Genomic DNA, 25,629 nt, shown 5'->3' on the forward strand with positions numbered 1-25,629 from the left:
ACTTAAGAGCAGAGCTCATGTTGTCTTAGTCCAATCCAGAGACAACTGTACCCAAAAGGACAACTGCAAGATTGTTCACCACAAAGAGAAAAGCTTTGGGAAGTAGACTGTGGTGTCATAACTCTTCCAAATTTACTTCTAATTGAAGTAGAAGCAAATATGACAACACTTATGGCAATAAATATAGTGGCTTGGGCAGATCACAGAACTTGGAAACACCTTCCAATTTACCTAAGTTAACTACTTCTAGAAATAGGGGAAGCTGTTCCAGATTATGGGAGAAGATAACGGCTTAGTGTGAAATAAAACTAGCGTCTGCTGATCCTGAAGCTAGTGCTCCTACGATCCATCACGTTTTTATTCATAATATACTTGCTAAATATTGTTACATCAAAGAGTCCATTGATTTTTTCAGTAAAACATATGGTATCCGTGAAGTGGAAGGCTGGATCTTTTTGTCAAGAGAGAAAACTATAAACACATCTCTGTGGCATATACACACACGCATGTTTTGGTAGCAAACTTCATTTTTGAAAAGAGACAAACTAATTCACAATAGAGTCTAATAACTTAGGTAAGGTATCTGAGAAGTACTTTTTTGATCAACTGTGGATTAAATATTCCTGTCTTTTCATATCTATCATAAACATTCTCCTAAAGCAGTTTTCAACAATGATTTTAGATTCAAAGAAACAAATGTAAAGCCAACTTTCTAACAGTAAAATTATTTTACAAATATATTTTACTGTCTGCTTTTGAAAAACATCTGCATTTAATTGCTACTAATAATTTTTGCTAATATAATATAGTGTTACTTCCTATGGTATATAATCAAAAATATTTTTATATACCAAAACATAATCAAATACTAGCCCTCCCAAAATTAAAAGACCACAGGATGTGGAGTAAGGGTATTTGGGCTCAAAGCTGGCTTTTCATGTTCTATGATCTAGTAATTTAACTTTTCTGATCTTCCTTTATTTTTTTGTAAAATAAGAACACCAAATTTTCATTTTATAATGCTGTTGTGACAATTTGATTACACTTTAAATTTTTCACATCAGTCTTAATACAGTAAAATTAATTTTTATAATCACTGACAACTTTTACCAAACAGAATAAGAAATCCAATATATTTTTAAATATTAGGTATGTCAGGTGTGTGCCAAGAGAGCATTGGCAAGTATCTTCTTTCTGTAATATATTCCACATCATCCTTGATACCAACAAGCCACACAGCTTAGTAACAACTGCTTATATACACAGGCACGTTATACAATTCAATAATTAGAAAAGGAAAGTTTTCAGTTACTGTAAAACAAGAGAGGTTCTAATAAAATGCTGTGTTATTTCTGTTACATATGATTGGAAAAATAAGAAATTGAGACAAGGAGAAGTTAACCCTTGTATCCCAGGACATACAGTTAATAAGGAGCAAACCTGAAGATATAATTCAAGACAGTCTGACCTCCAGTCTTTATCTTGATCTTGGCCCCACATTACCTCCCACATAAAAACTTACCAAATAATTAGCCAGATTTTTTTTAAACATTTATCCTTCAACAAAGGCTTTCAGAAGACTATTTCTGATCTTAATTTGGTGAGGCATTGAAATATGGTTTCAAAATACACTTGGGAATTTGAAAGATGACATCTTCTTCCTCTGAGAATTTCTCATCTCCTCTCTCAGGAGAATTAAGAATTGCACAGTTATTTTATTTACTTTGTTAAGTCAGTTAATAACATTTAACTTTGTTCATTTCTAATGTTCCCTAAATTTGCTATTTAAAGAAGTATTATGTGAATATGGAGTGGATGTAGAGAACAGGGAACACTCCTACACTGTTGGTGGGAATGTAGTTTGATGCAGCCATTATGGAAAACAGTATGGAGATTCCTATAAAACTAAAAATAGACAACCATATGATCTAACAATCCCACTCCTAAGCATATATCTGGAGGAAACTCTAATTTGAAAAGATACATGCACCCCAATGTTCATAGTAGCACTATTTACAATAGCCAAGACATGGCAACAATCTAAGTGTCCATCAACAGATGACTGGATAAAGAAATTATGATATATTTATATAATGAAATACTATTTAGCCATAAAAAATACCATTTGCAGTGAAATGGATGGACCAGGAGATCATCTTTCTAAGTGAAGTAAGACTGAAAGAGAAAGAAAAATACTGTATGATATCACTTATATGTGGAATCTTAAAAAAAAGACACAAATGGACTTATTTACAAAACAGAAACAGACTCACAGACATGAAAAACAAACTTAGGGTTACCAGGGTGACAGGGGGTGGTAAGGGGTATTGGGAGTTCAAGATTTGTAGATACTAACTATTATATATAAAATATGTAAAAAACAAGTCTATACTGCATAGTTCATGGAAATACATTCAATATCTTATAGTAACCTATAATGAAAAAGAATATGTGTTTGTATATGTACGTCTGAAACATTATGCTGTGCACAGAAAACTGATGCAATATTGTAAACTGACTATACTTCAATAATTTTCAAAATTAAAACGAAAATTATAAAAATCATGTGACAAGCACTTCTTGACTTTTCTTTCATATTTAATCTGAAGGTAACCCTAGGAGATGAATATATTATTCCAAATTCATAGATATGAAAGCAAAGGGTCAGAAAAATTTATTTCACCTGTCTAGGCTGGTGTAACCAGTAAGTAGTAGAAATAAAAGCCTGTTTCTGCTGTTTTAGTTCCTAGCTGTTAGCTGTCTAATTTAAGAGCTGAAATCTCTGGAAAGTGTTGGATATGGTTCACCATAATCAGAATAATATTCCTGGATTTCATACTATATTATAAATGAACTCTCTAAGAATTTGAGTACATGGAGGTCAGAATTTGATCTACAAATAAACAAACATGTAATAAAATCATAGGCATTGAGAATTGAAAGGGTTATAAGGGAGTATCTAATTCATTATTTTTATTTTGCAGTAAAAAACCTGAGACCCAGGGAAGGAAAGGAACATATCTAAAATTTCACATTCTGATGCTGACAGGTTAAAAATAAAATTCAGGTTTCCTAAATTCCAACCTGTTTTATCTTTTCTCTACATGGAATAGCTGATATTCTTACTTGTTACAGAGTAATTCAAACAAAAGGCATTGTTGCATTTGCCTAATTGGTCTCTGTAATTACTTCAGTAAGCCTCATTGTTTCCCAAGCGAGATGTGCCTGGGGAAATGAAGATGTTGAGAGGTCATAAACAAATACATCTTTGATTCTATCCTATAGGATTTTCTCATATAAAGGAAAATCACACAAAGAAAAGATATTTTTAAATGAGATTTTTCTTTAAAAAAGAACAGAATTTTTTTTAAGCTCCAATTTTCCATATCAATTTAGTATGTCTCTCCATTTTATCCTTAAACCAAACAAATAAATTATGTTGGAACATGATAAGATGTTATTTCCTGTATATATCAAATCTCTTTGTCAGCATAAGAATATGGTGCTGCTTTTTCTTTACTATTTGGAAAGGGAGATTAGTTCCAAATACTTCTACCCAGTCCTTTATATTGAAATAAATTTACTCATGCATCAGGGACCCAATATGGAAATTTATGCCTTCTGTAGAATACCCATAGTCCACTAGATATGCAGAACTGGCCTGTTGAGAGAGCTTTGGGCCAATATTCTCACCTTGTAAAGCAGTTAATAAATAGAAATTCAATTACATAGAGTTGGGAGACCATGAGGGGGAACTCTTCTGTTCTGCAACATAGCAGAAACCAACAAAAGAAGAAAGACTCTTCTTTCCCGACAAGGGCTCAGCCAATGAAAAGTCATGGGCCCTTTAGTTACAATAGCCCTCCCAAATCCCTTTACCCCTTTATGAAAGCATTCTCCTTTCCTTGCCATGGAGGGAGTTGCCCGTGGTTCAACATGGTTACAGGTCTCAAATTGCAATTCTTGCTGATGCCAAACAAGCCCATTTTTTTGGAAAAAAAAAATCTGGTAATCTGTGTGTTTCAAATCAACAGACATCAGTTGGCTTTCTGACCAGTGGACCACAGTGGCATTCTGCCACCCAGGAGTGAGTGTTAGCTTAGAATCTGCCTCAAGTAATCTCCAGAAAGATTTGAGTATTTCTGTTTGCCCAGAGCACAATTACCCCAGTAAATGGCCTCTGCTCCCTCAGAGAAAGATTAGGTTGAAGATCCACATCACCTATTTGTGGTGCTATCACAGAGTTCTCATTCAAAATTACCTGAAGTAGCCTTCATTAAAAAAAAAAAATTCTGGTTTAGAAATTATCCACACCTGGTGATTGGATGAGGAGCCATGATTTTTCCAAATTAAATCTGTTGACACAATTCAGACCACTGTTCACCAACTCTAGATTATATTTGATCACCATCATCATCATCATGTTAGTTGGCTTGGGTTTTCACAATAAAATACTTCAAATTGGGTATCTTAAACAACAGACATTTATTTTCTTACTGTTGTGGAACCTGGACATCCAAGATCAAGGTACCTGCAGGGTTGGTTTATGGTGAGAACTTTCTTCACAGTTTGAAGATGGCACCGTCTCTGTCCCCTACCTCACATTGGAGGAGAATTAATAAAATGGCTGCACTTAGGCTAACAGATTGCTTATTCTTATACTTGCCCTTAACACGGTCAACTAACCGGACTGACTGGTTGCTACTCACAGCTCAAGGCCCGTTGTCAAAGTAAAGCTATTAATTTTACAGTTTCTACTTTATTCCAGTAATCAAAAGTAACAATCATGCTTGGTCTCTGAGTCATTCACCGGAGAAGGTCACGGGACTGTAACCTTACAAAATAGCCTGAATTACTAAGAAGACCACACCTTGGGTGCTTATAAAATAAAGAGATGGAAAGAGTGACAACCACTAGACTCTATAGAATTGGTCACCTGGAGACACCATGATGCCACTCCGATTCTTATGAGAAGAAGATAATTCTGTTGATTGTTATCAATGCTTTATTGTTTAAGCTATGGCTGTATAATCACCCTGCCCCATCCCCAAGATGGGTTCACAGTTTTGAAGGCACTAGCCTGCTGTGAACTCCCTTTGCCTGGCAAAGAAATAAAGCTGTCTCTTTTTTTCTAAGCTCCAAGACTGAGACGGGAAGGGGGCAGGGCACAGCCATTCAAGGAATGCTACAGCAATTAACATCAAAATGGTGAAAGATTCAACCCCCAGTAGGCCCTGAGGCTCAAGATGGTGGGTGGTTTGACTTCTAGCAGACCTTGAGCTTCATTATATGCTCACTGTAACATATTAACATGGTGAGTAACATGCCCACAGGTGCCATGAAAGTCCCAAGGCTACCACAAAAGGTCACAGAGTGGGAAATGGCCAACTTCCTGGGAACCCCAGCCCCTTCCCCAGACTAGTTAGACTGCTCCTTCCCCTTATTAGCATATGAAGCCACTGAGCCCATAAAAACTGGCAACATGGTGCCTCACGACCACCACCTCTCTCCCCTCTCTCTCTCTGTTCGGAGACAGCCCACACTCGGTCTATGGAATGTGTACCTACTTTTAATTTGAGCACCCAACACCCACACCTTGTGGCCTTTCTCTTGCTTTTCAGTGTATCTCTCTGAATAAATCTACCTTTACTCAACTGTGGCTCACTCTTGAATTCTTTCCTGTGCAAAGCCAATGACCCACACTTGGTGGGGCACATCCCAGGGGCTCAACCAAAGCCTGGGACATGGCCCTCCTCATGCCCCACATCCATCTTTCCTGCATCAAGACCACATCTTTGAGTTTCAGTTAGGTTCATCAGGGGTGGGGGCCAATTTTTCTGCAACAACATGGCCTTTCCTCTAAGCAAACATCAGAGAGCAAGCTCTAGTGTACTTTTCATTTCTTATCAGAACGCCAGTTCCATTGGATTAGAACCTCACTCTTACTATCTCAAAGAGTACCAGCTATTCCAGTCCCTGCTGCTCAAGGCTTTCCAGCCTGCATGACAGGTATGAGTGAAGAAACTTTTTAGATGAATTCTGCCTCAGCCAGTTTCTAACCGCAAACTTATCAGAGTAGCTAAGCCTTGAAATCCCAAATGAACTGATCAAATTCCTGACCCACTGAAACTATCTGAAATAAAGTGAATGTTGATGTTTTAAATCACTAAATTTTGAGGTGATTTTTTTATATGGCAATGGTATCTGTAACACTGCTGTAATTTAGATGTTGTAGTACTGGCTCATGGTAAATACACTAAATGAACAAAATAGAAAGCTAAGAAATAGAATAATAGATACATAGATCTTTATATATGAAACAAGTAGTGGCATTGTAGGCTAATTGGAAACAAAATTGTTACTCAATAAATGTACTGGGGAAAGCTATTTATCCTTAGAAGAAAGTAACATATACACCCATCTCATACCATACCTAAAAATGTATATACTATGTGGTTGAAAGATGTAAATATAAAAAAAAAAGACTTTAAAATATTTAAAGAAAATTATTTTTATACTCAGAACAGGGAAGGAATTTGAGAAGTGCATGCAGAGATATTTTACCCTGAGTCCAGCTTCCTCATCCCTACATACAGCACAGGTGGTGAATCCTTGATACCAGCCATGCTCCCTCTAATGAGCATCTTCAGATCCAGCTGCCAGCTCCTTTAAATCTGACAGTTTTTGAAGTATTAGATTTCTTTCTAATTAAAAGACCTAGAGTGCTTTTTATTTCCTTCACTGTAGAATAAATAAAACTTTATTATTGGCATCAATTCAATACATCTCAAACATATGGAGGCATTATTATTGCTAAGCACACTGAGTGATTTCAGTTATAAATTGAGAAAAAAATGAAGGCATATTTTGGACCCAAGTGTCTAAGTTGTGGGTTGCATTTTGATGGGAAGCTTGTAATGCCAGAGCCTTAAAAATGCTCTTTGTAATACAGTATTTGATCCCCAAAACCACCATAGAGGTATTGTAAACAGAGAAGATACTTTGATTCATCACTTAAGTCAAGAACACATAGTTTATGGAGAATCAGAAAGACATTCATTATGTAAATCAAAATAATCTGTATCCCTAATGGTAAATATTTATTGCATTAAACAAAAAACTCTAAACCCAGATAGTTTAATTTAATGAAGGCAGACTCTGAAGATATAGGTGATTTGAATGACTTAAATATATATTCAACTACTGGGGAGGCCACCTGAGCTAGATGCACAGCAAGGGGCTGAAAAATTTAATTCTTAGACAAAAACTTGATCACCAAAGAAAATCAACCACACTCTACCATTACAGCATAAATTTCACAAAGTTCATGTCTTGTGGATTTATCCTCTGCTATGAACATGTGCTGTGAAATTTTAAATTAATTAATTTGACTGAGAAATTTATTTTTATTGTTAGATTAACATTTTTAAAACAATCTAAATTTTTAATTTCAAATTTCACTCTCTCAGACTAAAAGGGAACAAGTTCTATTAGGTCTTGTTTCTCTATACCAGGATGGTACCATACACCACAAACAAGAACTTGAAATAAAACCAAAAAATTGTTGTCAGTAAAGAATCTTAATACACTATGAATGTGTATATAAGAAATTAAACCTATACAATTCTCTTGGTCTTAAGAACTATGAAATATTCCACTTACAAAAAGATTAATTTGTATAGCTATTTCAGAAAAATAGGCTAAATAACCCAAAGGAAATGATGTTTTAAATGCAATCACGTATAGTTTAAAGTATTGCATGATTCTGTAAATATCATGTCCTACATGAGGGATACAGCCCTTTTCCACCTAAGGTCAGATTTTTACTCCGAAGTTTCTTCATGGCATTTTTCATTTCTGCATTTCTTAGGGTGTAGATTAAGGGGTTCAACATGGGAGCTATTAAAGTTACAACTACCATCATGGATTTGTCAATGGGAAAGTTGACATTAGGCCTTGCATACGGAAAGATACAGGGAACAAAGAATAAAATGACCACTGTCATGTGTGATGCACAGGTGTAGAAGGCTTTGTGATTTCCTCCCACACCATGCACCTTAAGGGAGTGTAATATGACCCCGTAGGAAACTAAGAGAATGAAGAAGACAACAGTGCAGATTGCCCCTCCATTAGCTATCATGGAGAGTCCGATGAGGTGGGTATTGGTGCAAGCAAGTTTCAATAAGGGGTACATGTCACACAGGAGGTTGTCAATGACATTGGGGCCACAGAAGGGGAGCTGATGAATGAAGAGAAATTGAACCAGTGAGTGCAGAAAGCCTCCATCCAGGCCACCAGCAGCATGAGAACACATACCTGCCGACTCATGATGACCAAATAATGAAGAGGCTTACAGATGGCTATGTATCGGTCATAGGCCATCACCACTAGAAGAATGACTTCAACACCAGTGAACAGATGATCTATAAAAACTTGAGTCATATAAGCCTGGAAGGAAACAGTCTTTTTCTCATGAAGCAAGTCAATGATCATTCTGGGAGCAATAGCAGTAGAATAGACAGTATCTATAAATGATTAATAAGCCAGAAAAAAGTACATGGGGGAACCCAGGAACCGGCTGGCCACGATGGTCACCATGATAAGCAGGTTGCCTGCTATGGTCACGAGTTAGATGAGTAAGAAGGGGACAAATAGAACTTTTTGCATCTCAGGGTTCTGTGTGAGCCCCAGCAGGACAAACTCAGTCACATTGTTCCTGTTTTCCATGGTGATCTGAAGGTGTTGATCAGGTGTCAGAGTCTGCAAACAAAAGGGCCAATAATGACTTGGAGAGGATTGCAAACTTTCTGTCAAAAACTGTGATGTCTTACTGCACAGTGTTTGCTCCATGAGGGCTCACACAATGAGAGTTTGGAATCTCCTCCCATAAGCACTCTATCCAATATCACAAATTCCTTGCTTCAACTACAGCGACGAGATGTCCGTATTCTAACTGGGAGGCATACGTGAGAGATGATCTACCACACAATAAGAAAGCTGCTTTTTCCAGAATCTCTCTCACAAAGATGGCTGTTTTGACTTAACATACCATTTCTACTTTTCCTGAACACATTTTGGCTTCTGAGGTCCACCATGAAAACAATCTCATCTCTAATAACTTGATTTATATATTTACATAAAGCAATACTTAGTCATGGAACATAAAACCATAGGCTTACATTTAGATAACTATCTCTCTAAATTACTGTGAGCTCCAAAAATCAATAATTCAGTCACCCACAGTGTGAAAGATCCAGGCACACCATGAGTATTCATTAAATGCTTATTAAACTCTGTTTAAATAAACTGAACTTCAAAACTCATCAGAGAACAACTGAACAGAGATAATGTATAAAATTCTTCCCAACCAATAAAGTACAATGAAAGTAATGTTTTGCTTGAAAATGCACCCACACACACACACAAACTAAAATGACACTTATTACAATGTTACTAGGGAAAAAATGGACAATATAAACCAAAGTGATTGATACTACACTGACATTTTTCCTACTTTCCAAAATTGTTTAGAATCAATTGTTGCTAAGTATAGCTTAATTAAGAATGCCAAATAAAAGCTGAGGCAGAATTGTGCTGTAGGAGAAAGAATTCTATACCAAAATCTAGAAATATATTATTTGATTTGGCTCAGTCATCTTGGGAAAATCACGTCCCAATTCATTCTTATTGAAAAGGTGATTACCTTCCCAGATGTGTTTCTGAATTCTTTTCATAGAAATCTTTATCTTAAATTGCATTCTAACACTTCTACTGGTAGACTCTCTTTATATTAATCAGGGTAAAGAAGTGTGCATTAAAGGTTATTTGATTATTAGAGTAATGAGTAAATTAGATTATTTTGTTCATATTGTAAGTTCTTGGTTATCTGAGTCTGTGTGGAATTTAGGACACTCATTCTCACTTGAGGATAATCAATCCTCTGTTGGGCCTTTCTGATATGATCCTGGGCCAATTTTTACATGTAATGTGGATAATTTCATTTTGGCAGAAATATCTTAAATGTGCTCCATTTCAGTGTCTACATTTATAGACTGTCGTTTGTGAAGGGCAGGGGGTTTTTCTATTCTTTGTGCCTCTCATGAACCAATGTGTACTCAGACATCAGCGGGGGAATAAAAGTATAGAGGAGAGAAAATAAGAGATGACGAAAAAAGGCAGATAGAAAATGTCAAAGACTGTCAGCTGAATAAAATATGCTTTGAAATTTGTACGTGGTTTGGTTTAGAGGCATTGAATGAGTTAGTTAGAAGTAGAGGGATTTTGAATTTCCTGAGCTGTCAGTCTGGAGGTGGACTGGATTGTTAACTCAGCATCAGCACCAGGACTTGCCTCTCAGAATCTTTAGACTTCCAGAGTAAAGGAAAATGAGAAAATCAAACCCTGAACTTTCAGATGTATGAGTAGACAAAACCAGCTGCCTAAAGGAATTCCATCTTCTGAACTCTGGCATTTCATTGCATAATACATAATTCAGTGTCCCCACTCACAATGAGGATGCTACATCCACATTTGTAATGGAAAATAAATACACTTCATAGAGTTGTCTGAGGATTCAAGAGGTAACTTCTAATAGGAGAGTCTAACTCCTTGACCTATTGAGCACTTACAACACATAGTTTCTAACTGCTTTTCCACTGTCACCTGTAGGGTCTATTGGGACAATAACCATACCTTACCAATAATTGTATCTCTATAATCCATGAGTGTGCCTTATGCAGTTTAAGTGATCGATAAATATTTGGCTATTAAAATGTTCTTATGAACATGATTACTATTCTAAACTGTTCAAAACTATTAATTTGACTTAGAGTAAGAAAAATTTCTATACTTTATCAATATTATACATTATTAAGAATAAATAGACCTGTCTCAAATATTTGTGAGATTCTTCAAATTTCTTAACATATTCAATGGGAACAAATAAAATCTTTGAAGAATGCTCAAAAATCTAATTCTATGATAATTTTCCCACCATGATAAATAAAATAAGGTAAACTAAGTAGATTTACATTGTGCCAAATTCAGCAACATAAGATGGGAAACAAATGGTATGTAAGATATAAAATACTGGGAAAAAAACTTTCAATTAGAAGGGCATTGAAAATTATAGACCTTGAAGTGTTGTTTCAGTCTAGATCCATTTGAAACATATGACCACAATTCATGCCTAAACATGTTTCTATTTAACTGTCTATATAGTTATTTCCCATGGAACCAATAGCTTTTTCTTAATGATTGATCAGTGGCTAAAAAATGATGCAGCAAAAATTTTGAGGTCCTAATAAACACCTAACCAGCTCATCATATTTTTTAAAAAGGAAATTTTTAAAAAATTTTTCCATGTTTTCCAAATCAATTTCTTCATAATAAAGGAAAAAGATGCTATTTCTAAACCCTGAATATGGCTGAAGAGACTTTGGGGACAAATAGAGAATAACAATTATCAGAGACAGTGCACTGCCTGTCTCATACATAGTCTTTGTCGGTTTGGTTTTGTTTGGTTTTATAATTTTGCCGAGGTGGCCCTGGATGACTGCAGTGTGCTTTATGAGAACTTGGCCTCTAAAATATGGCTTGGAATTTGAGCATCAGAATCCGTACTCACTACCTGTGAGAGCCGGATAAAGTGCTCAACATCATCTGTATAATGAGACTTAAAAAAAAGGGTTCAGTAAGATAACACAAATAAAACTCTCCAAAAATTATCGGACAAATAATAAATGTTAAATAAATTAAAAGATGACTTACTACTCTTTGTTTCCCCACGTAACTTAAGCGTCCCATCTCTACAATTACTTCTATGGAAGTTTTCCCCCATATCCACTCTTTTGTCTAGTTATCCAAAGGATCATTCCCTGAGTAATTGATGGATTGACTATATCATTACCATGCACAATTCTGGAAACTGTCCTCTTTTCAACATTTACATTAATATGTGGAAATTGCCCTGTCTGTCTTTCTCCAAATCACATTCTTTTCTTTGAAATGTATCATTAAAACTAAACTTAACCTGAGGGATCTTCTTTCCATAAATTAAGAAGCCAACTGAGTGCATAATGTGATGTGTTCTGTTTAATTTACAGTATTTTTAAGGCCCTAAAAATGAGAAAATAACCATGTCATAAACCCACAGACAGAAATAGATATTGGCATTTTATTTGAGTCTGTAAATCTCATATCTAACAAAATTCATGAATTCTGTTTCCACAGATACTAAAATTCACTTTCCAGTAAGGCATAAGTATAGGTCAATGAATCTAAAAAGTAACTAAATGTCTCTGAACTCAAGTTTTCACATTGTAAGTTTTGAGTTTCCCTTTGTGATGAGGCTATTAGTTTACAATTTAACAATGTTATTGAGAGTTTATACACAAAAGACTAGGAAGTAGAGACTCTAACAGATATTTTTATAGCAATGTTCACAGCAGAATTATTCACAATAGCCAAAAGGTGGAAACAACCCAAATGCCCAACAACTAATGAATGTATAAACAAGTTGTGGTAGATACAGACTGTGGAATATTAGTCAGCCTTAAATAGGAAGGAAATTCTGAGATATGCTACAACATGGATGAACCTTGAAGAGATTATGATAAGTGCAGTAAGCCAGACACAAAAGACAAATATTTTATGATCTCCCTTTTCTGAGGTACCTAGAAGAGTCATGTTCTAAGAGACAGAAAGTACAACAGTGGTTACTCAGGACTGGTGGATGAGGAGATGTACAGTTACTGTTTAATGGGTTCAGAGTTTCAGTTTTAGATGATGGTAAAGTTCTGGAGATGGAGAGAGGTGATGGGTACACAATAATGTGCTATGTATAGTTTACCACATTAAAAATCATTAATAAATAAAATCTCTACAGAGAACCAGAACATTTAAAGATACCACACACAGGTAACAATTTATAAAGAGCTATATTGTTTCCATTATTTTAAATATATTAAAATATAAAATAGTTGTTGAAGTCTCTAAACTGTATAATGAAATCTAAAAAAAAGTTATTGTGAAGACTATATAAATGGCAGATTATGTTGTATTTTGCTTTGTGCTTTCTGAAATGCATAGCGCAGTGTGCATGTAAAGAATTCTCATATAGAACATTGGAGAAAATTATTGTCATTGTACTTATTCCAATAATATTTTATAAAATGGTGAAAATGCATGCATTATATTATTCCTGGAGCTTCTGGTATAAAATGTTTGAAGTCATATGATAAAACCTGCTTCTTAAGAAACATACATCATTAATTTCAAGTAAGCCTATTTTCCCTATTCTTATAACAGGAAAGAGTTTTTGTAAACATGTTACCTGGGTTTTCTATTTCCTGTTTGTTCCCTTGTTCCACATACAGACTTCCCCACTTCTGTCTTTGGTCCTTGAAGATGAAGGTTTTGTTCTATGAAGATAAGTCAGAATTTCCACCACATCAACCCTGGTGTGGCTGCAGAGAGATCAGGATACACTTAATCATTTTGTCACATAAGTATAAATCTCTTGACCATGACCATGTTCTTTGACTTTGATAAATATTTTGCAGTTTAGATTATAGAATTATTCAGAGTTGGCTTCAGGAATATGCAATTGATATGGATGATAAGTCATTGAATTTGAAAGCTGTCACTGAAAATATATTTCCAGATCAAATTTAAAACTTTATTATGATATTTAACGACCAAATTAATTGAACAAAGCTTTGAAAATAGTTTTAGTCAATAATACAGAAAGCTGGATAAATGTTTTAAATGAGCTTTATTTTGGGTTTTTCAAAAGCATTTATATGACTATTTTAATATGGTTCTCATCCACTAAGGTAATGGCTTGTATCTCTTACATCTTGACAGTGACATTAATACCTAAGGAGAAATCTTCCCCCAGGTAAGTGAAGATATGGCTGGGCACTTAATCAACAATGAACAATAAATTACTTCAGAGTTGTCAAAACAGTTTGTCTCCAAGGCTGCTCATTCAATATTAAACTCACCAAGGAATCATGCTCTAGAGAACTGAGATCTTCCATAAGATCCTTCCAATGCATTGTATATTTTCAGAGTCTTCTGCCAATCACATTAGGGGAATTAAGTGGAAAAATAGCATTCTAATACCAAAGAATGAGTCACTTATTAATAGCAAAGACATAAGCTTACTTGAACAAGAATCCCTTATTTTCAGTTACTCAGTGAAAGCCTCAAATCCAAGGTGGTCCTGGAGTGAATTAAAAAGAATGTCTCTGTGTATGGCAGACGTACTTGGTGAGATTATCCCTAAGTGATTTACTAAATGTTTCAATTTAACTCAGATAACATCCACATACAAAATACCAACTCAGAACTTCTGTCCAAGAGAAAAGAATCTCTCTTAAAAAGAAATGCAAAAAAATAGATAATAAAGACTTATAATTTGAAAGAGACAACTATAAATTAATATAAGAAGGAAAACATAGAAACTAAATCCAGAGGTCTTTAACATAGCTATGGCAGGTCCTTAAATCTGAATCTCTGTACACATAGTCTAATACAACATACAATACAATAGAACAGGCACATAAAATCACACATAACTCACACATGCAGCATAACCAAGACGCTGAGAATACACAAGATTCAAAATAACCCTAAATAAACAAGCATTAAATTCCATCAGAGAGATTTCTGGAGCTTATGATCCAAGCCTGAGAGGAGATTGAAGGAAACTGAAAAAAACTATAGAGAAAAGAGGGAAGTAACAATCCCAAGGAAGATAGAGTACAGCCATAATCACATGAAAAAGAGTAAATCACACTAATTTTATTTTATTTTATTTTATTTTATTTTATTTTTATTGAAGTATAGACAGTTTATAATATTGTGTAAATTTCTGGTGTACAGCCTAATGTCTCAGTCATACATATACATACACATAGTTGTTTTCACATTTTTTCTCATTATAGGTTACTATAAGATATTGGGTATAGTTCCCTGTGCTATACAGAAGGAACCTGTTGTTTATCTATTCTATAGTCAGTAGTTAGTTTCTGAAAACCCTCAATTTATTCCTTCCCATCCTCATTTACCCTTTGTAACCATTAGTTTGTTTTCTATGTCTGAGATTCTATATCTCGTTTGTAAATAAGTTCATTTGTGTCTTTTTTTTTAAGATAACACATATGAGTGATATGTTATTTTTCTTTCTCTTTCGGGCTTACTTCACGTAGAATGACAATCACCAGTTCCATCCATGTTGCTGCAAAATGGCATTATTTTACTTTTTTTTTTAATCACTGAGTACTATTCCATTGTACAAATGCACCAGAACTTCTTTATCCAGTTTCCTGTTGATAGACATTTAGCTTGTTTCCATTATTGGCTATTGTAAATACCGCTGCTATGAATATTGGGGTGCATGTATCTTTTTTAATTAGAGTTCCCTCTGGATCTATGCTCAGGATTGGGATTGATAGATCATATGGCTGGTTTTTATTTTTTTATTTTTTGAGCAGACTCCATACTGTTTTCCTTAATGGTTGCACCAAACTACACTCCCAACAGCAGTATAGAAGGGTTCCCTTTTCCCCACACCCTCTCCAGCATGTATTATTTGTGGACTCTTTAATGATGACCATTCTGACTGATGTGAGGTGATAACTCATTGTTGTTTTGATTTGCATTTCTCTGATAATTAGCGATATTTAGCATTTTTTATATGCCTATTGGCCATTTATGTGTCTTCACTGGAGAATTGCTTGTTTAGATCTTCTGCCCATTGTAGGATAGGCTTGTTTGTTTGTTTGTATTTTGTCATTAAGTCATATTAATTGCATATATATTCTGGAAATTAAACCTTTGTCAGTTGCATCATTGTAAATATTTTCTCCCATTCCATAGGTTGTTATTTTGTTTTGCTTATGGTTTCCCTTGCTCTGCAAAAGATTTTGAGTTTAATTAATTAGGTCTCATTTGTTTACTTTTGCTGGTCCTGGGCTTTTATTTGCAGGGAGGTTTTTTTTTGCTGATTCTATTTCACTTTAAGTGATCAGTCTGTTCAAATGATCTATTTCTTCTTGATTCAGTTTTGGTGGACTGTATGTTTCTAGAAACTTGTCCATTTCATCTAGGTTTTCCAACTTGTTTCCATATAGTTTTTCATAATATTCTCTTATTTTTTTTTATTTTTTGTATTTCTGTGGTGTTGCTTGTGATTTTCCATTTTCACTTCTTATTTTGTTTCTTTGCATCCTCTCTCTTTTCTTCTTGGTGAGACTGGCAAGAGGTTTGTTTATTTTGTTTGCACTTTCAAAAAACCAGTTCTTGATTTGATTGATTTTTTTCTTTTTTTATTCTCTATTTTATTTATTTCCTCCCTGATTTTTATTATTTCTTTCCTTCTGCTGACTTTAGGTTTTGTTTGTTCTTCTTTCTTTATTCTTTTAGGTGGTAGGTTAGGTTATTCTTTTGAAATTGTTCCTGTTTTTTGAGAAAGGCCTCTAGCTCTATGAACTTCCTTCTTGGAAGTGCTTTTGTTGCATCCCATAGATTCTGTGTGATTGTGTTTTCATTGTCATTTGTCCTAAGGCATTTTTAAATTTATTCTTTGATTTGACCATTGACTCATTGGTTTTGTAGTAGCATGTTGTTTAGTCTCCATGCAGCCATTTTTTTCTTATTTTTCATTCTGTGGTTGGTTTCTAATTTCATGCCATTGAAGTCATCATAAAAAGGGAATGTTGATGAAGATGTAGAAAATTTAGAATGCTTGTACATTTGTTAACAGGACTATAAACTGATGCTACTATTATGGAAAATAATACAGACATCCCTAACATAAATTAAAAAAAGAACTAACATATGATCCATCAATCTCCCTTCTGGGTATATGTAGAAAGGAAATGGTATCAATATCTTGAAGAAATACTTACACTCCCACATGAAGCATTTTTCACAATAGCCAAGTTATGAAAACAACCTAATTGTCTTTCAACAACTAAGTGGACAAAGAAATGGGATATATGTACAAATGGAATATTATTCAGTCAAAAAAAGAAAGAAATTCTGCTTTTAGAAATATGGATGAACATGGAGGACATTAAGTGAAATAAACCAGATACAGAAGATGAAAATTGTATTACCTCACTTACTTGTGCAATCTAAAATAGTCAAGCTCATGGAATCAGATAGTAAGCAGAATGTGGATTCCCAGGGGCTGGAGGGTGGGATAAATGGGGATAAATTGCTCAAAACATACCAACTTCCAGTTATAAGGTAAATAAGTTCTGGGGAATCTAATATACAGCAAGGTGGTTACAGTTAATAATATAGTATTGCATACTTGAAATCTACTAAGAGAGTAGATTTTAAGGGGTCTAACCAAAAGAAAAACTAACCCAAATATCAAAATGATAATTGCATGAGGTGATGGATGTGTTCTTTAGGTTGATTGTGATTATCATTTCATGATCTATATGTATATCAAATCATCACACTGTACATCATAAATATATACAGTTTTATTTTGTCACCTATACATCAATAAAGCTGGTATAAAGAAAGAATACATACTATGTGATTCAATTTGTATGACCATCTGGAAAAGACAAAGCTATAGGAATAGGAATGGATTAGTGTTTGCCAGGACCTGGAGGTGAAGGGAGGAGGTGATTACAAAGGGACATGAGGAAATATTTTTACGAGGAAATATTCTGCATGATGATTGTGACAGTGGTACACAACCATCTGCATTTTGTCAAAACTTATAAAACAGACTAAAAAGGAAGAATGCTGTACGATAAAGATGAAATATCGTGTAAAAATGGAAAGCAAAAATACTTCCTACATTGAAACAGACAGTTGTAAAGTATAAGACAAGATTCTATTTATAATAGCAGCAAAAAAAAATCAAAATGACTAAAATTACAAAGAAACATACTAGATATATGTGAACATAAAAGAAGACTTGTTAAGTGGAAGGATCTACCTAGTTTGTGAATAAAAATTCTCAATTCTCTAAAGATATAAACTCTTTCTAAATAAAAACTTATTGCAAATACCAGCTAAACTTATTTTTTTACCAGACTAACTTATTTTGAAATATAATCATGCAGGAATTGACATAGTTCTGATAAGTAATTGTAATGAAGAAGTCCTTGGCTTATGAGGTATCAAAGTGTATTTTAAACCAAACACAATTGCATCTTGTGTTGAATGACACATGAATATAGAAATCAGTGGAAGATAATAGAGATCTGAATTGGATCCAATCACATGTTATTTTTACAATGAATAGTTGGAATATCAAAATTATGGGGAAAGTATGCATCTATTAAAATGGCCATTTTGAAGAATAATTGAAATATGATCCCTAATGAACTCCCTACATCAAGATAATGTGTAGATTGTATAAAAATTTAAACATAAAATATGAAACAACAAAAAGACCTAAAAATTTAAATGTTGGAAAATGTGGAAAAATAATTTGGTAATATTGAAATAGGAAAATTTTAAGTAAGCTATAAAATACAAAGGGAATGTTGATAGATTTAATTATGTAAAGGTAAAATTATTTCTATGTGGACAAAAATATTCTGCACAGTACAAAAACCTCTGAGGCAAATCGCAAGCTGGACAAGTAATAATTTCATATGCATGGGAATGGGATAATTTCCTCTGCATGTGATTAAATCGTAAAATCAGTATGAAAAGTATCAGCAATCAAAAAAGTGTAAAATTAATTAATATGCAATTCATGAGAAAGTAATACAAATCACTTTAAACATGGGAATGGATATCCAAATTCAATTATAATTATTTATAATTAAAGTATACAAGTGAAACAATATTTCTTCATTTAGGTTTTCAAATATCACAAATGTTTACCAAACATTGGTTGTTTGATAATGCCACAAAACAGGTATTTTCCAGAAATAAGGGAGTAGTGAGTTTGGTACAAGCTTATGCATGGCATTTTGGCCATCAACATTATAAATCATGTAACAACTGACTCAACAATTTTACCTTTCTATCAACATTATAACTACATATACCAGTTGACTCAATGATTTCACCTCTAGGAGCTCATACTTACACAATTTCAAAAATATTTCATTGCAGAACTATTTAACATCAAAAAAGACTGGGAAAAACATGGAAAAGAATAGATATATCGACTTCTGTGTATCCTTTATAAAATAAAGAATTTTGAAGGAACGGAGAATGATTTAAGTCTATATAAACTGGTATGTAAAGACTTTCAGAAGGCAGAGTTGTAAGATGCAAAATTTGTACAATTGGAACATAAACATACACATACATGGAAAAGTACAAGAATAATTACTTGAAGAACCTTAAAAACAGAATATAGTGAGTATATCTGAAAAGACTAGGAGACACTGGCATGGGATGGGTAGGAGGTTTATTCTACAATGGATTATTTTGCATAAATTTTATTTCTAATACTTATTATTCTGCATCATACTTATGAACTTATTTTAAATATTAAAATAATACACTAAAAATACTTAAGGAAAATTAAATTGAATAAATAAGATAATCTATACAACATTAAATACTTTGACTAGTACCAAAAAAAGATTTAAAAAAATCAGACTGAAAATAAAAATAAGAATGAGAAACTACTAAAAGAAAATGCAGAAATTAAGTAAAAATTACTGTAACTCCATAAAAATTTTGACTAATAAATTATGTATTACTTATTGATTCCCTACTAGAAATGCATTCCAACATTTCAGGCAAAGTGACAAACCAGTCATCATATAGTTTATATTCTAGCAAGGAATTTTTATTAATAACACAAAAAAATGGTTCATTTTTTATTATAATTACCATTAATCCTTCAGAGAGAAAGTTTGATGCAGATTTATGAAGACTTTTACATTCTGGGAGATTGGTGCTAATGCTAAATTACTTTCTTTATGATGAATAAAGCACTTACTTAATACTCAATCTGCCTTTTTTTCCCCAGAGTTTCTTCATAGCATTAGTCGTCTCTGAATTTCTTAGACTGTAGATTAGCGGGTTCAGCATGGGGGTTATGACTGTATAAAACACACTCAATGATTTGTCAAAGGGGAAGGTCTTAGCAGGTCTTGCATACATGAAGATACAGGGAACAAAAAAGCAGACCACCACAGTGATGTGGGAACCACAGGTCTGGAGGGCTTTCCACCTCCCTTCCTGACTAACATTCTTTAGAGAGTGCAAGATGACTCCATACGAGATGAGTAAGAGTAGAAACACAGTAGCAGAGCTCAGTCCTCCATTGGCCACCACTAAGATGCCAATGACATAGGTGTCAGTGCAGACGAGTTTCAATAAGGGGAACATGTCACAGATAAAGTGATCAATGACATTGGGGCCACAGAATGGGAGCCCATAAACAGTGCTAATTTGAATAACTGAGTGCAGAAAACCTCCAACACAGGACACCACCACCAGCACAACACACACCCTCTGCCTCATGATAACCAAATAATGCAAGGGCTTACAGATGGCCACATAGCGGTCATAGGCCATCACCAGCAGAAGGAAGACCTCTGACCCACCAAAATGTGCTCAGTAAAGAGCTGGGCCAGACAAAACTGGAAGGATATAGTATTTTCCCCAAAGAACAAGTCTGAAATCAATCTGGGGGAAATAGAAGAGGAATAAATTAAATCTATAAAAGATAAGCTGGCAAGAAAAAAGTACATTGGTGAGTTGAGGGTCTTACTGACGGTTATAGTTACAACAGTGAGCAGATTGCCCACAAAGGTCAAAATGTAGAAGAGCAAGAACATAACAAAAAGGACCTTCTGCTCCTTTGGATTCTGTGTGAGGCCCAGGAGGATGAAATAAGTTACATTGTTCCTTGGTTCCATCCAGTCTGCACAGGAGATGACTTCACCTATTAGTAAGAGTAAAATAATTAAACAATTCAAGTAAAACAATGTGTTTGAAATATCTATTTGTGTCTAGCATGTCAGAGACATTGTGAGTACTAGTACCAAGTTGGATAAGGCATAGTTCCTTACCCTCAGTGGTATGATGCATAATGAGGGATCAAACAATTCCAGATTCATAATAAGTGTCATTACAAGAAATTTACACAAAGCTTAGAGTCACACTATAGGAATACATCTATCAAACTAGAATAAGAGAAGGCATTCTATAAGAAGCAATGGTTTAGCTGAGTTTTAAAGGAAAAGTAAAAGAACAAGAAAAATGGAAGGGGAATTCTAAAAAAAAAGTACACCATTTATAAATTCACAAATCTATAATACTTCAACTAATTTGCATATTCAGTGTGATTAGATCAAGCTATGAATAGAAGTTTACTGCCCTGGATTGTCTCAGAACAAACTGAGACTTTGTTCTTAGGGTCTTTAGTTGGATATTCCTCCTTTTCCAGACCAATAAATAATGAAGTAGTCAAACTTCATGTCTCCAGACCATATCTATACCCTTATTTTCAAAAGTGTGTATGCAGTGTCTCCAATTTTGGATTTCTCCAGTTGGATATCAATTTAGCATATATAAAACAAAATTTAAATTTTTTCTCAGTAAAAAAAGGGTTTCCTATCTTATTAAAGGGTATCAGTTTCAACACAATTGCTCAGATTAAAAAAAAACCTTACAGTGTTTTTCACTCCCTTATTACTCATATTACCCTCATATTACTTACTCATACTTTTAGCAAATCTTGTTGTCACTACTCTGAATATCAAACATTTCATCGTTCCCTTTCCCCTGCTTCCTTCCTGACACACTGCCAGGTCACTCCACTTTTATTCTGGCCACCAACAATTTGTTCTCCTGAAGCAGCCTGAAAGATTCTCTTTAAATCTTGCTCTGATCGTATCATGCCAAATACTGAACACTCCCACAGCGAATTCTAATCATGCAATTATAATTTATGTATTATATTTAATAGGTACAGTAGCAAGAATGGTAACCTCCATTTTTATTTGAAATAACTGAGACTCGGAGCATCTCATTAACTTTCCCAAAGTCACACATATATTTAAGCGATAAAACTAGAATTGGCATCCAAGTTTGAATTATTTCAAAATGATTCAGTTCATTACGTAATAAAGTCACACAATCCTGAAGCCTGGTTTTCGTTATTTGCTGTTATTCTCACCTTGTGGAGGCTTGTTCACCATCTGGAGGGTGACTTTCCCAGTTACTCATAGTGACTTGGAATTCCTCTTTCATCCAATCTGAAAGCCAAGGGCGACAGGCTGCGTTATTACTCGAGGATGTATTTGGTTTCATGTGACTGTGTGTTCATTTCTTCCATGGACTCCTGATTATTCAGAAGAAAGTTTTCATTTGCTCTGTAGATTATTTAAAGTAATTCCGCAGTGCCCACCAAAAAAAAAAAAAAAAGTTTACTACGTTAAGATAATTTATCCAAAATATCTGCAAATCCTATGTTTACATTAGAAGAGAGCAACCAGCCATTTCCCAGGGAAATGCATCCTAAGTAACTTCTTTTCCTGCTAACTTTAAAATAGAAAAATACCATTCACATGTTCAGTCCTTTTTTTCCTCCCTTGTTGATATGACCAGGCTAGTTGGTTTGTGATTCTGAGATTCATTCTTGCACTGGTTTTCTTTCTTCTTTTTAATGCATTGCTTTAAACCTAACAATAAGCCTGAAATTTTTATATCAGTACTTAAAAGGATATCATCATTTGTCTCACTAGGGGCAAAGATCACTAGACATTTTATCCCTTCTAACCTCATTTATCTTTAAGTCTTAGAATTGGAAAGTGTCCAAGACTGATTCTTGCTTAATTAAATTCACTGGGATTTTTTACTACATTTAAAAAGTACATCAGTATGTAAAGAGGTTATTAATCTTCAACACAGAATTAGGGTCAAAAAGATGTAACATGGGGGAAAAAAACAGCTTTGTACCTGCTTTCAGACTATTGTGAACCAAGTACAAAGTATCAGCCAAATCTTTTTGTCCCAGTGAAGATTAATTCCTCAGATATTTCCCCACATGCCACAGCAAGCTTATCTTTCTTTTTATTTAATATTCAAATTGTCCATTATTGACATTTAATAAATTTACAAAAATATTATCACCAATTAAGATTTAATATCTCATTTAATATACAATAATTATTTATTTAATAATGTAATGAACCTACTTTATACCTGGAACTGTGCTATCATTGAGGACACAGCAATTAATAAAACAAAGAAAAAAATAACACACAGCAATTAATAAAGCAAATGAATAATGACATGAAATTTCTTTCCCACATGAATTCTGTATTCTTACAATAGAGTCAGACAATAAAGAAGGAAAGAATTTAATTAAGTGGTTGTACTCCTGTGCAGTGTTTATATGACAACAAATAGAATACTGTGACATAAATAAGATGGTAAATTTTACTGTGGAAAATATAATCAGGGAAGTGGTTTATAAAAGGTGATGTTTAAGCTGAGATCCAAAGAATAGGAATGGCTACCATTGGAAGCAGTGTTACAGACAGGGAAATTAAGTAAACTTTAATTAAGTTATCTCACTGCAGAGATGACATGATCTATACCTAGAAAAAATTCTAAAAGTTTAACAGGAACTTTTACTGCAGGATCATGTTGCAAAGATGTGGTGTGAGTGTATACTCACTCTTACAACCAGCTATGCCAGGACCTGGCCCCACCCACCAGCAGACAGTAGTCACTGCAGAATTCAAGGCTTGTCAATCAGTGGGACCAGGGGCCAGCCACATCTACCAGCATGTCCCCAGTAGTCAGCCCACAACAGGAGAGGATCCACGCAGCCCACATAATGGGAGTCACTAGAGCACATAGCGCTGGTGATCAGAAGAGAGTGTACTAATGGGATATTTTCTACATAAAACCGCTTCTTCAAGATTTAGGAACATAACCAAACCACCAAATACATGGAAATAAAACACAGAAAATCAGGCAAAATGAGGCAATAGAGGAATATGTTCCAAGTAAAGGAACACAATAAAAACCCCAGAAGAAGAACTAAATGAAGTGGAGATAAGAAAGCTACCCAATAAAGGATTCGATGTAATGATTATAAAGATGCTCAAAGAACTCAGGAGAAGATTGTAACTCAGAAGATTGTAACTCAGGAGAAGATTGTTCTGACTACCTGGTCTTTGTTGTAAAAACTCCTCTATATCCTGGTTCCTGCCTTACCTCTTCTGAGCAGTCCCTCAGAGCAATCTGAGAGGCTGTCATCCTGGGCTTGGAGGGGTTCAAGTCCTCAGAAATGTCCACCAAATAAAACATAACTCATAACTTTTACGTTGTGCATTTATTTCAGTCTACATGATTCAGTGTTTTCAGATGAGAACCTTCACATATACCAAATGGACCTCAAATTCTCCATTTCAATTCATCATCTTTAATGAAATGTCAGCAGTTTCAGAAGCATTCCAGTTATCAAGTGCCCCTGTTTTTTCAAGAGCAATTACTCCTAAGGAGATAAAGTAGAGATGATGGTAATTCATCCAGTAAATATTTATTAAGCATTTATTCTAGGCCAAGTTTTCTCCCAGTTTCAGGGTATGCGATAATGAACAAAACACATACCCTATACCACTTCTGAGCAAATAACTTTCTCTATTTTGAGTTCCTATATTTCTAGACATGTACTGCTTGCATGCTATATTGTACACATGTTCATAGCAAAATAATGTTAGGACCCCTCAGACAGGTGTTTTCAGGAAACTCAGACTCACAGATGTGTCCCCTCAAGTTTAGGAAAGTACAGGGCCAATATGAAGTAGGGAACAAGAAAAAGAGATTCAAATATGGCCAAGGAAATAGGGGACCCTTCCAGCACCAGGAATGCTTACAAGGCCAGTCAGCTTTCAGAGTATTCTTATAGGTAGGCATAGAGAATTATATATAATCCTTCCTAAAGCTAATTGATATATTATTTATAATTACATTTACTTAGAAAACTAACATGTATATTATTAGCTTAACACTCTATGCTAAGTACTGAGTTCTATTATAATTTAAGACTCAAATAATAAAGATTTATGAGCATTGAATTGTCTAAAAGCTTATACAGATTGTTTCATTTGATCTTGAAAACATCTCCACCCTTCCCCATTTCACAAAACTTAAGAACCTGTTAAACAAAAACTTGTTTTGCTAAAGTTTACATTATAAGTGGCAAAGCTGAGATTTGATCTCAGAAGAATCTTCCTCAAAAAGACTATGCTCTTTACCATTAAAGTATTCTTAAACTGGTCACCCGATCCTCAAAAATGTATGTGAAATTTGTAATAATGGAAAATCACACCAACAAAGCAAAATGGTAAAACTGAGTTTCTTAAAGTGAATGACTAGTTAAGATTCTAATAAAAATGAGTTTTTATTACTGAGTCTAAATTTGTACTGCTCACCACATAACACGCCAATAAACTGAGACACAAGCTGTTAGGGCAAGGAATAGTGACTTTATCTGGGGAGCCAGCAGACCAAAGATAAGGTGGACTAGTGTCCCAAAGAGCCATCTTGCCTGGGTTTGGATGCTAGTTTCCTTACAGAACAGAAAGCAGAAGTGAGGCAGTAAAGTATAAAAGGTGAAAGGTGTTGCAAATATTTCCTAGTTCTGGCCAGACTCCAGAG

The 25,629-nt window shown here is 34.5% G+C and overlaps 2 pseudogenes; both read right to left on the reverse strand.

Annotated features, from left to right (window-relative positions):
• Window positions 1-7,774: 7,774 nt before the first annotated feature.
• Window positions 7,775-8,727, reverse strand: LOC116155231 (olfactory receptor 4A15-like; annotated as a pseudogene).
• Window positions 8,728-19,941: 11,214 nt separating this feature from the next.
• On the reverse strand, window positions 19,942-20,870 carry LOC105103490 (olfactory receptor 4A47-like; annotated as a pseudogene).
• Window positions 20,871-25,629: the final 4,759 nt, after the last annotated feature.

The sequence above is a fragment of the Camelus dromedarius genome, chromosome 12 (assembly GCF_036321535.1).
Source record: "Camelus dromedarius isolate mCamDro1 chromosome 12, mCamDro1.pat, whole genome shotgun sequence".
Classification (NCBI taxonomy): domain Eukaryota; kingdom Metazoa; phylum Chordata; class Mammalia; order Artiodactyla; family Camelidae; genus Camelus; species Camelus dromedarius.